Below are 12,991 nucleotides of genomic sequence, written 5' to 3'. Positions count from 1 at the left end.
AATATAAAGTGCGAGTATCCTCGTCAAATTACCCTTATACCCGAAGTCAAATATTCCAACTGATTAAGGATTTAATCTGTGACGCAGTTATCACTTCTGTCAACAATTACACCAGTTATCACTGTATGTAATCCACCCCTGTTTTAATTAGTTTATGAATATTAATTCATCCACTTGATCAGAATGAATAATCAATTACCCAACCCAATTGATTAATTAAATGATTATAACAGATTCCATATGAACGTCACTAAATAGGACAACCATAATCATTATTAATTATTAGGTTAATTAATTTGAAGATAGGTTCGACAGACTCCAATGAGTTGTCACTCAATTAGACAATACCCCCCATCTATTAATAGTCAATAGTTCAATTTCCACAAGTGTCGGTCTTTTGCCCAAACCCCAATTATGGTACAAAGCCCAATAACCCCTTCTTAATATTTTAGCCCAACATCACGATTACTTCGGCTCAAATAAGCATAATAATAACTTAGTTACGAGACATTAATGTAAAAAGGTTGAACATAACTTACAATGATTAAAAATAGCGTAGCGTTACACGGACAGAATTTCGACTTACACACTCAAACGATCTCTATCATAAATCTTATTATTATCATAATTTAAAATTAAAATTAAGATTATTGTTATATCTGATTACATTAACATTATGATAGAGAATTATAAATATAGATATTGATATTTGATATAGAAAAGTAAGAAAATGATCGAAAAAATGATCGAGAAAGTCTCCCAAAATATGATCGTAAATCATCGCTTTTATAGCGAAATTAGAATTGGAATTTTCATTTACGACCCCTGAACTATGCTCAATTAACAACTTTTTATTATTTAATATTATTCTTATTATGAATTATTTAAATATTATATTTTATTCTTGTGCATAGTTGACTCGTAATTTTTACACCGTTGCGTCGAGCGCTGAAAGTTGGTTCATGCCTCGGTTCCGGATTTTCGAACGCCCTTTCGTACAATTTTATATCGTGTACTTTGCGTTTTGTAACTTGTACTCTTGTCATTTTTAGACGTTCTTCATCAATAATTTGAACCTTTTGAATTGTATCTTGTACATTTGAGCTTTTTGGACGTTTTGGTCTTTCAAATCTTCGTTTTTGTCTTTAAATCTTCATTTTCGAGCGATTTGCGTCTTTCGTCTTCGCACTTATTTATTTAACTATTACAACTAAAAATAAGGAAATTACATTTAAAAACTTTACATATTGGAACGATATTGCTACTAAATATATGTTCATTTGGAACACTATCAAATATCCCCACACTTGAGCGTTGCTTGTCCTCAAGCAATACAGAACTTGAAATAAAAACATACATGAATCACTTTTTTATTCATCACATTTTGTACATCAGTGATTTTGATATAGCGGTATAAACAATGACAGTAATGATGGTTAAAGGTGGGTGTGTCATCCACAGTTGCCTTGGGTTTAGGTCAACGACACTTGCAATCAAATAGCCGATTTACTTTCGGTTTCCAAAGCAAAGTGCACATTTGAAAGGCAGTTTACAGTCCCACATGACTATAAAAATTTAGATCCTTTAGGAAATAGGATCTTTATGAAAACATTTGATCTTTTGAAAATTCAATCTAGCTTTTACCCTAGATAAGTTTTCTGATTTGATCCACCATTGGTGTTGCAAAATATATTTGTGGATCAATATTTTGGCTAAAAACATTTAGGTTCGTGTAATCCACTGCTATCCCGGTATCGGAAAGCACACATCCAGTTTACTTGTTCCGTATATTACCTTTCGGCAAACTACCGTCCGGTTGTAAAGGAAAGCGATGAACAAGAAACTGTTAAGGCAATGTCCCGTGACATGCAGATGATTATGGTCTTTTAACGTGTCGGATGCTAGAACTATCCTTGGTAGGAGCGATAGTAAAGATCATCCTATGATTTTTCGGTCTGGCACAAGGTCCTGTCTCCGACCATGCTATGCAACCACCGTTCTTACGGTTGACACCCGATTTAGTTCAGGTGACCTAATGAATTCCAGGTGAATTTCTTAGGATTTTACGTTCAATGGTAATGAACGCATTGAAAATGGTTTTTCAGAAAACAAATCGGTTTGTATTTTTGATCAAAATATTTTCTCGTTCAAGCTCGAGTTTAGATATCATTGAATTCCATGAGTTTGAATTCTCAATCTTTAAGGTCAATCTCTAGGATTGAGTATTATCAGTCTTAAAAGCTGATTTTTAATCTTTAAGGAGATTATCCTTTTCTGGGGATCTGATTCATTAGTCTTATCAAGCTAATTTGCACGGTGCCTCCCCATTGTACGAGATAAATCCTTCTCATGGTTAGGATAAGTCTGACCACTTGGCGACCCTGTTTGATGCTGAGGTCCGTGGATTTCCTGCTGATTTTAGTGATGACTTTTCTAGGTTTTTCGTCAACCTACAGCTGGTCTGGACGACAACTTCATGACCTAAATCAAGAAGCGCGTGTCTTTTTCGGAAGACTTTACTTCCTTTTAATGATGGAATTGATTCATCGTGTAGATCCATCTTTCTTTCAAATGTATTACAGTAAACCGGGTAAAACTGATTAGTATCGTCCAAAGCAAAAGTACCTGCAATAATCTTGTACAAAAATATGTGATATATGTTTTAAATTGAATAACTTGGTACATTCTTCCCACACTTAGTTTCTTTCTTTGCCTTTTTATTTTCTTTTATTTCATTTTAAATGAATTCAAGCGTTTTAGGGTGTTTCTCAATTTATGTCCTTTTCGAGGTAACGATAATTTCGGTATTATCACCTAGTTTTCACCGTTCATAAATATGTATAAACATGATTTTTAAATTCATTTAGTTGAAAATTTTTCAAATTTTCACAAAAGTTGGCAAATAAACTAAGTGCAAACCCGAGAGAATTTATAACCCTTCCTCACACTTGAGATCATGCAATGCCCTCATTTGCATGAAATCAGACTATAATTATAAATTCATGAGGGTGATTAGTGTAGAAAAGTGATTAAAAATACCCAGTTTGTAAGCATATTATTTTACATCACATTTGATATTTTGCTTCTTGTCGTCAAAATCAGTAGCTATTGCTGAACTTAATGTTAGTCTTTGAAAGTGCGTTGTTCTACCCTGTTTTGTACATAATATAAAATACAAACATATATATACATATTTTTGAAGTTGGGTATATTACCCCACGTTCAAAAATTTATAAAGTCTAATATCTTTTTGGCATACTTTAGATCAATAAAATTAAAAATAATGATAACAAAATTTGCCGTCCCATCCTCGGGTAAAGCAATTTCGGCTTAATGACCTAGTCTTCAACTCACGACGAATTTTAGAAATCATTTTTTCAACTTAATGAATTAAAGTAAATTTTGTTTTTAAATATCACACAAAACTTAAAAGCATATTAATTTCATATAAAACCTAAAAAAAAAAAAAAATAAAAATTCAGAATGGGGGGAGAAAACTAGTTCTTTAGTGTCTGCTAGCGGAAAAGACCAATCGGATTCCATTCTCGGAACTACACGAGAACAGAACAACTAACTCTAGATAGCATTTTCTTTTTAGAACATTTGAATCTCCCCACACTTAGGTAGCCGTGGTGTCAAAATTGTGATTAACTTTATCGTCAATTTCTCTTGGTCCATAATCAACTTGCATATCCGTGACTTTTTCTTTAAGCCATTGGTCGGATTCCTGTGTAATATCCATAATTTCAACTAGTTTCTCCTTTTCTTTAGGTGATAGATTGGATACTAACCGGTTACATAACTTAAAGTTCCCCTTGGTTCTAGCATCGCGAATCCGTTTAATAAGTTTCTTCATTGAACTATTAATAATGGGATCATTTAATTTCGTATCAACAACGGGGTTCTTTGTTATCATGTCATCATTAGGTGTTACTTCATTTTCCCCACACTTAGGCGTTTCATTATTGCTAAGTATTACCGTTGGAGTTGGTAAAACATCATGGTTCTTACCAATCGTTTTTGCTGGTTCAACGGTTTTGGTTGGTGGAGATTTAGTCTTTCGAATCATAAAGGTGATCGATTTGTCACCACTACTAAGTGTCATTCTACCATTTCCTACATCAAATAACGCCTTGGTGGACGCTAAGAATGGTCGACCTAAAATTAAAGGAATGTTTGGGTCCTCTTCTATGTTAATGACAATGAATTCGACTAGAAAGGTTAAATTGCCTACTTGAACGGGTAGGTTGTCAACAATTCCAACTGGGTGTTTAATGGTTTGATCAAAGAGTCGAACACTCATATCCGTTGGACTTAACTTACCTACTCCTAATCTCTTATATAATGAAAGAGGCATAACACTTACACTTGCACCTAAATCTGCTAGTGCATCATACATGACACAATCACTAAGTAGACAAGGAACAATAAATTCACCCGGATCACCTATCCTAGGAGGAGGTTTTGGTGGAACTGTCTTCACCGGGTTTACTTCTACGGCTTTTGTTTCTTGTAATTTCTTATTCTTTTTCTTCTTCTTCTTTCCAGAGGTATCACAATCTTTATTACCTATCACTTGCTCATACTCAACTCCTTTTCTTGGAAACGGGATGGGTGGTTTGTATGGTGCCACCACTGGCTTTACATACTCGGGTGGTGGTGGTGGTGTAACTTCTTCATTTTTACTTACATCTAAAACCTTCCCATCTTCTGATGCTGGTTTTTTAGAATTTGTTGAAACCATATTAACATTCTCATTCCGAGGATTTACTTCAGGATTACTCGGTAGCTTTCCTTGTTCCCTCTCACTCATCATGCTAGCAAGAGTACCTACGTGTTTTTCTAGATTCAAAATCGGAAGCTTGTTGAGTTCTTAATGACTGATCAAACCTCTCGTTCGTTTGGGTTTGAGTTTCAATAAATTGTGTTTGAGATTCAACTAGCTTGAATACCACGTCTTCCATATTTGACTTTTTCTCTTCAGTTTGTTGTTGTGGTTTATATAAGCCAGGTCTTTGTTGATTGAAAGTGTTGTTTTGAGTTGGTTGGTTATTCGGACCTTGTTGGTTATACCAGTTATTTTCGGGTCCTTTTGGATTGTAAAGAATGTTTTGATTTCGATTTAAGTTTAGCCTTGGGGGTTGATAATTATTTTGATAATTATTTCCCGGCCTTTGGTTCATATAGGAAATCACTGATGTACAAAGTGTGAAGAATAAAGAAGTGATTCTAGTATTTCAAGACAATATTGCTTGAGGACAAGCAACACTCAAGTGTGGGAATATTTGATAATGCTAAAAACGAACATATATTTCATAGCATTATTCCTCAAGAAAGACAAGCTTTTAGTTGCAATTGTTCTATTTACAAGTGATATTCGTTTAAATAATAAAAGGTGAAGACAAAAGGCAGATTCGACAAATTGAAGACAAAAAGGTCCAAAGAGCTAAAAAGTACAAGATACAATCAAAAAGGTTCAAAATATTGATGAGGAACGTCTCAAAATGACAAGAGTACAAGTTGCGGAACACAAAGTACGCGATTTAAAATAATACGCGAGGACGTCCGAAAATCCGGAACCGGGACCTGAGCCAAGAAGAAACGCCCGACACAACGGACCAAAAATATCTAGTCTACTATGCACAAGAATATAATATAATATATATATAATTATATATAATTATATATTATATATATTATTATTATTATATTACGTCGACAAAGAAGAAAACAAAAGCAGTTGGCTGAATCCAGGGTGGCCATGCGACTCGCATGGCCAGAGGCACAAAACCATGCGAGTCGCATGGTGTGAGATTGCTGGTCAGGTCCTATATAAAGCCAGTTTTGTGCCGAGTTATGATCATCCTTTTTCTCTTCCTCTTCAACGTAAATATATTTATATTTATAATTTATATTTTAATTTTAATTATAATTCTAATAATAAGGGTATGTTAGCGAATGTTGTAAGGGTGTAAGTCGAAATTCTGTCCGTGTAACGCTACGCTATTTTTAATCATTGTAAGTTATGTTCAACCTTTTTATATTAATGTCTCGTAGCTAAGTTATTATTATGCTTATTTAAAACGAGGTAATCATGATGTTGGGCTAATTACTAAAATTGGGTAATTGGGCTTTGTACCATAATTGGGGTTTGGACAAAAGAACGACACTTGTGGAAACTAGACTATGGGCTATTAATGGGCTTTATATTTGTTTAACTAAATGAAAGTTTGTTAATGTTAATATAAAGATTTACAATTGGGCGTCCCTATAAATTACCATATACACTCGATCGGACACGATGGGCGGGGTATTTATATGTACGAATAATCGTTCATTTAACCGGACACGGGAATGGATTAATAGCCACTAGAATAATTAAAACAGGGGTGAAATTACATTCAAGGGTAATTGGTGTAATTGTTAACAAAGTAGTAAAACCTTGGTTTACACGCAGTCGATAACCTGGTGTATTCATTAAACAAAGTATTAAAACCTTGTTACAATTCGAATCCCCAATTAGTTGGAATATTTATCTTCGGGTATAATAATAATTTGACAAGGACACTTGCAATTTATATTTATGACTGATGGACTGTTATGGACAAAAACCAGACGGACATATTGAATAATCCAGGACAAAGGACAATTAACCCATGGGCATAAAACTAAAATCAACACGTCAAACATCATGATTACGGAAGTTTAAATAAGCATAATTCTTTTATTTCATATTTTATTTCCTTTATTTTATATTTAATTGCACTTCTAATTATCGCACTTTTATTGTTATTTAATCGCACTTTTAATTATCGTACTTTTAATTATCGCAATTTAATTTTATCGCATTTTTATTATTCGCAATTTCATTATCGTTATTTACTTTATGCTTTAATTTAAAGTCTTGTATTTATTTTATATTTTACATTAGGTTTTAACTGCGACTAAAGTTTTAAAATCGACAAACCGGTCATTAAACGGTAAAAACCCCCCTTTATAATAATAATATTACTTATATATATATTTGTATTTTTATAAAATTAAACTAATATAGCGTTGAGTTTTGTTTAAAGATTTCCCTGTGGAACGAACCGGACTTACTAAAAACTACACTACTGTACGATTAGGTACACTGCCTATAAGTGTTGTAGCAAGGTTTAAGTATATCCATTCTATAAATAAATAAATATCTTGTGTAAAATTGTATCGTATTTAATAGTATTTCCTAGTAAAATATAAGCTATTTTATATACACCTCGTTCGACATCAAGTATTTTTGGCGCCGCTGCCGGGGAAATTTTCGCCGAAGCGAAACGCCATATTTTTAATTTTTAAGTTATAATTAGTTTTTGTAAAATTTATATTTTTGTTTAAAAAAAAAAAAAAAAAAGCTTTTAAAATCGAAAAAAAAGTATTTTAAATATATTTTTTTAAGTTTTTCTTTTATTTTTACAAAACTATAAAGTATTTTAAGTTTATTTTTAGTTTTAAAAATTAAGTTTTATTTTAATTATATATATATATATTTATATTTTAAATATAAAACAGAAAAAAAGAAAATAAATATTAAATATACGTGACCTGTCAAATTGAACCTGTCAATTGAACCAGTCCAGTTCAGTCATGCGACTCGCATGACCCCCCAGCTTAAATCATGCGACTCGCATGAGGGGTCTGACAGGACCACATCTGAACCCTAAAAACGCATTAATTACGGAGTATAATATATTATTATTATATTAAACCCTAATTTGATTTATTATTATTAATTAAGATTTTAGTTTAATTAATTACTTTTAATTAAGTTTTATTATATTTAAAACTTAATACTTTAATATAATTAATATAAAAATAATATTTTAATAAAAATTGTATTTTTTTTATCACTTTTTATTTCTTTTAATATTTTGTCCCTTTTTAATCGTTGTAGCGTAACTTTTGTATTTTTCGCTCATATTTAATTTTAAACTTAGTTTTTGCTATAATTATTTTTACTCCTAGATTTTTAGGCTTTGCCGTAGAATTCCTTAAGTGCTTTTTCTTTAGACTAAAATTTAGGTACTTTAGAATTTTGCGACGCCCTTTTTAAGTTTTAGTTTCTTTTTAAGTTATTTCCATTTGGGATTTAGTTTTTCCTTGTAAGCTTTAATATTTTTAGACCTTTTACTATGTATCAATTATCATTCCAATTAGTAATTTCAATTTGCGATTATAATTTTAAGTTAGTTGTAGTAATAAGGTTAAATTAGTTAAGTATTTTTAAGTTTTTATAAGTTTCTTTTATTTTTCCGTCACCTTTTATTTTTCAACCATTTTTTTTTTCTTTTTCGACCTTTTGCGACGAACTCTTTGTCTTTCTTATTTCTCGCCATTCTAGTTTTTAGGACATAGATTTTTATTCTACTTCTTATCTAAATTTCTTAAAATTACGAAAATTTATTTTGAGTGGTTAAATTAATAGACATCAAAATTTTCTGGTTCGTAGTAATAGTTGGATTTGTACGTGGACCGGGTTATTGGAGCCAAACAGTCCTCAATTATATTGAGACCAAACGAATCCTGCCCCTCTGCTGCATCTTTTGGCTATTCGAAACGTGGGCAAAATCAGAAAAGTCTATTGATTGGATAACTTATTATAAATTTTCTTTCCTTTTAAAAACTAATAGGATATTCAGTGAATGCACCGAGCAAGACGTTCACCACCTTTTGTACGTTCACCACCTGTAACTCGATCAAGACATCGTTTAACAAATATAACCGCCGTTGATTTTTCTTTAGAATCGTCATCCAGTCGACCAAGTACTTCAGTTCAAAATACCGATAATCCATTTTTTGAACCCGACCTCACAATTGAGAATCCAGAAAATATTCAGGAACGGTTCATAGATCCTGAACCATTAAACTTTCCTCCGGAACCACCAATCATTCAAACAGAGATTGTTGAGGAACGAACCATTAAATCAGAACCATCTAGTGATACCGATTCAACAAATTCAATTATGGAGAATCTGGAACCTTTAAGTATGGAAGACCGAATGAGAGCTAAACGCACTGGCCAAGGTCACGCAATTACTCATCCAGACATTAATGCGCCAGATTATGAAATCAAAGGACAAATTCTACACATGGTGACTAATCAATGCCAATTTAGTGGTGCGCCGAAGGAAGATCCAAATGAACATCTACGTACCTTTAATAGGATCTGCACACTATTTAAAATCCGAGAAGTGGAGGATGAACAGATATATCTCATGTTATTTCCCTGGACTTTAAAGGGAGAAGCCAAAGATTGGTTGGAATCGTTACCTGAAGGGGCGATTGATACATGGGATGTTTTAGTTGACAAATTTCTTAAACAATTTTTTCCTGCATCTAAAGCCGTAAGACTTCAAGCAGAAATTGTTACGTTCACACAGAAACCAAATGAAACTCTATATGAGGCGTGGACAAGATATGGAAAATTGTTAAGAGGATGTCCGCAACATGGTTTAGACACCTGTCAAATAGTACAAATATTCTACCAAGGATGCGACATCACTACAAGAAAAGACATAGATATAGCAGCTGGTGGTTCTATTATGAAGAAAACCGAAACTGATGCTTACAAAATTATTGATAATACTGCTTCCCACTCACATGAGTGGCATCAAGAAAAAGACATCATTAGATCATCTAAAGCAGCTAGAGCCGATTCTAGCCATGACTTAGATTCCATTTCAGCAAAGATAGATGCTTTCGAGAGACGAATGGAAAAGATGACTAAAGATATTCATGCTATACGAATTAGTTGTGAGCAGTGTGGAGGACCACATTTGACAAAAGATTGTCTAAGTATTGAATTAACAATGGAACAAAGAGAGAATATTTCATACATAAACCAAAGGCCTGGAAATAATTATCAGAATAATTATCAACCGCCAAGACCGATTTACAATCAAAACCAGAATTATAACCGAAATATTCCATACAATAACCAACAAGGTCCTAGCAATCAACAAGTATCCAATAATACTTACAATCAGCAAAGACCTAATTTTCAAAACAAACCACCACAACAAACCGATGATAAAAAGCCAAATTTAGAAGATATGATGACGAAGCTAGTTGAAACTCAAACGCAGTTTTTCACATCTCAAAAACAAACCAATGAACAAAATGCTCAAGCATTTAGAAATCAACAAGCTTCTATTCAAAATCTGGAACAAGAAGTAAGTAACCTAGCAAGGTTAATAGGTGAAAGAAAACCGGGAAGTTTACCTAGTGATACAAATGCTAACCCCCGGAATGAAACAGCTAAAGCTATTACCACAAGAAGTGGTACAACACTTAAACCACCTGAAATACCTGTAACTTCTGATGAAACTATTCTTACTACACAAGAACCACAACCTGATCAGGATAAGGAAAAAGAACCGGTAGTTGAAAAGGTTAATAAAGATAACACAGTTAAGGATAAACCTTATGTTAAACCATATCAACCACCACTTCCTTATCCGAGTAAAATGAAGAAAGAAAAACTTGAAGCCGAGCAATCCAAATTCTTGGATATGTTTAAACAGATAAATGTAAATCTTCCTTTCATTGATGTGATTTCAGGAATGCCAAGGTATGCTAAATTCTTGAAAGATCTAATCACGAATAGAAGGAAAATGGAAGAACTCTCGGCTGTTACTATGAATGCTAATTGTTCAGCAGTGCTGTTGAATAAGATACCAGAAAAACTATCTGATCCAGGAAGTTTCACAATTCCATGTTTTCTGGGTAGTCTTAGTTCAATAGAAGCATTAGCAGATTTAGGTGCTAGTATAAATCTAATGCCGTATTCACTATACGCTAAACTAGACCTTGGAGAATTGAAACCAACCAGAATAAGCATACAACTAGCCGATAGATCAATAAAATATCCTAGAGGGATAATGGAGAACATGCTAGTTAAAGTTGGTACTTTAGTATTTCCAGTAGATTTTGTTGTTTTGGACATGGAAGAAGATTCTCAAGTTCCTCTGATATTAGGAAGACCATTCTTAAACACGGCTAAAGCAATGATAGACGTGTTCGGTAAAAAACTGACCCTAAGTATAGAGGATGAGAGTGTTACCTTTTCAGTTGATAGAGCAATGCAACAACCACAATCTGCAGATGATACATGTTATTATATTCAAACTATAGATGCACATGCAGAATTATTAGAAGAATTTCCAGAATTACAAGGAACAGGAGAATGTTCTTTAGGAGAAAGTAATGAACCAATTGATGAAGCTGAAATGTTAGCTACACTAATAGCTAATGGATATGAACCAACAACAGAAGAAATTCAAATGCTAAAAGAAGAAGACAGATATCGATATAAATCATCGATAGAAGAACCTCCGAAATTAGAGTTAAAGCCACTTCCAAACCATTTGGAATACGCTTATTTACATGGTGAATCTGAATTACCTGTAATAATATCGTCTTCTCTTACTAAAAATGAGAAATCACAACTCATTTCTGTTTGAAAGCTCATAAACCAGCCATTGCATGGAAGATTCATGATATTAAAGGAATAAGTCCTTCGTATTGCACACATAAAATCCTTATGGAAGAAGGTCATAAAACATATGTGCAACGCCAACGAAGACTAAATCCTAATATGCAAGATGTAGTTAAGAAAGAGATTATTAAGCTGCTAGATGCAGGTTTGATATATCCAATTTCTGATAGTCCATGGGTAAGCCCAGTTCAATGCGTGCCGAAGAAGGGTGGCATGACTGTCATTACAAATGAGAAAAATGAGCTTATTCCTACTAGGACTGTAACAGGATGGCGTGTATGTATTGATTATAGAAAATTAAATGACGCCACCAGAAAAGATCACTTTCCCTTACCTTTCATAGATCAAATGTTGGAAAGATTAGCCGGAAATAGTTACTATTGTTTTCTAGATGGATTTTCCGGATATTTTCAAATTCCAATAGCACCCGAAGATCAAGAGAAAACCACATTCACGTGCCCTTATGGTACTTTTGCTTATAAACGCATGCCATTTGGACTTTGTAACGCCCCTGCAACCTTTCAAAGGTGTATGATGGCGATTTTTCATGACATGATAGAAGAATGCATGGAAGTATTCATGGATGACTTTTCAGTCTTCGGTGATACATTTAAATCATGTCTAGTTAATCTGGAACGAATGCTAATTAGATGCGAAAAATCAAATCTAGTACTTAATTGGGAGAAATGCCATTTCATGGTTAAAGAAGGCATCGTTCTTGGACATAAAATTGCAAAAGAAGGAATTGAAGTGGATAGAGCTAAAGTAGATGTAATTGCTAAACTTCCACATCCCACCAATGTTAGAGGAGTTAGGAGTTTTCTAGGGCATGCCGGTTTTTACCGACGTTTCATAAAAGATTTTTCTAAAATTGCCACTCCTATGAATAAACTCCTAGAAAAGGATGCGCCATTCATCTTTTCAGATGAATGTATCAAATCTTTTAATATTCTTAAAGAAAAACTCACTAATGCACCAATCATGATAACACCAAATTGGAATCTACCATTTGAACTAATGTGCGATGCAAGTGATTTTGCAATGGGAGCCGTTTTAGGACAAAGGATTGAAAAACGATTTCAACCTATATATTATGCTAGTAAGACATTACAAGGAGCACAAACAAACTATACAACTACTGAAAAAGAACTCCTTGCTATTGTCTTTGCTTTTGACAAATTTCGATCATATCTCGTTCTAGCAAAAACGGTGGTCTATACCGACCATTCTGCTCTTAGATACCTATTTTCAAAACAAGATGCTAAACCAAGATTAATCCGTTGGATCTTACTCTTACAAGAGTTTGATATTGAAATCCGAGATAAAAAAGGAGCAGAAAATCTCGCCGCTGATCATCTTTCTCGTCTTGAAAACCCCGAATTAGAAGTTCTAAATGAATCGGCCATACAAGACAACTTTCCTGATGAATATCTATTGAAGATAGATTATAAAGAAATC

The sequence above is a fragment of the Rutidosis leptorrhynchoides genome, chromosome 2 (assembly GCF_046630445.1).
Source record: "Rutidosis leptorrhynchoides isolate AG116_Rl617_1_P2 chromosome 2, CSIRO_AGI_Rlap_v1, whole genome shotgun sequence".
NCBI lineage: Eukaryota > Viridiplantae > Streptophyta > Magnoliopsida > Asterales > Asteraceae > Rutidosis > Rutidosis leptorrhynchoides.
The sequence above is the reverse complement of the archived record's forward strand: the minus strand, read 5'-3'. Positions refer to the sequence as shown.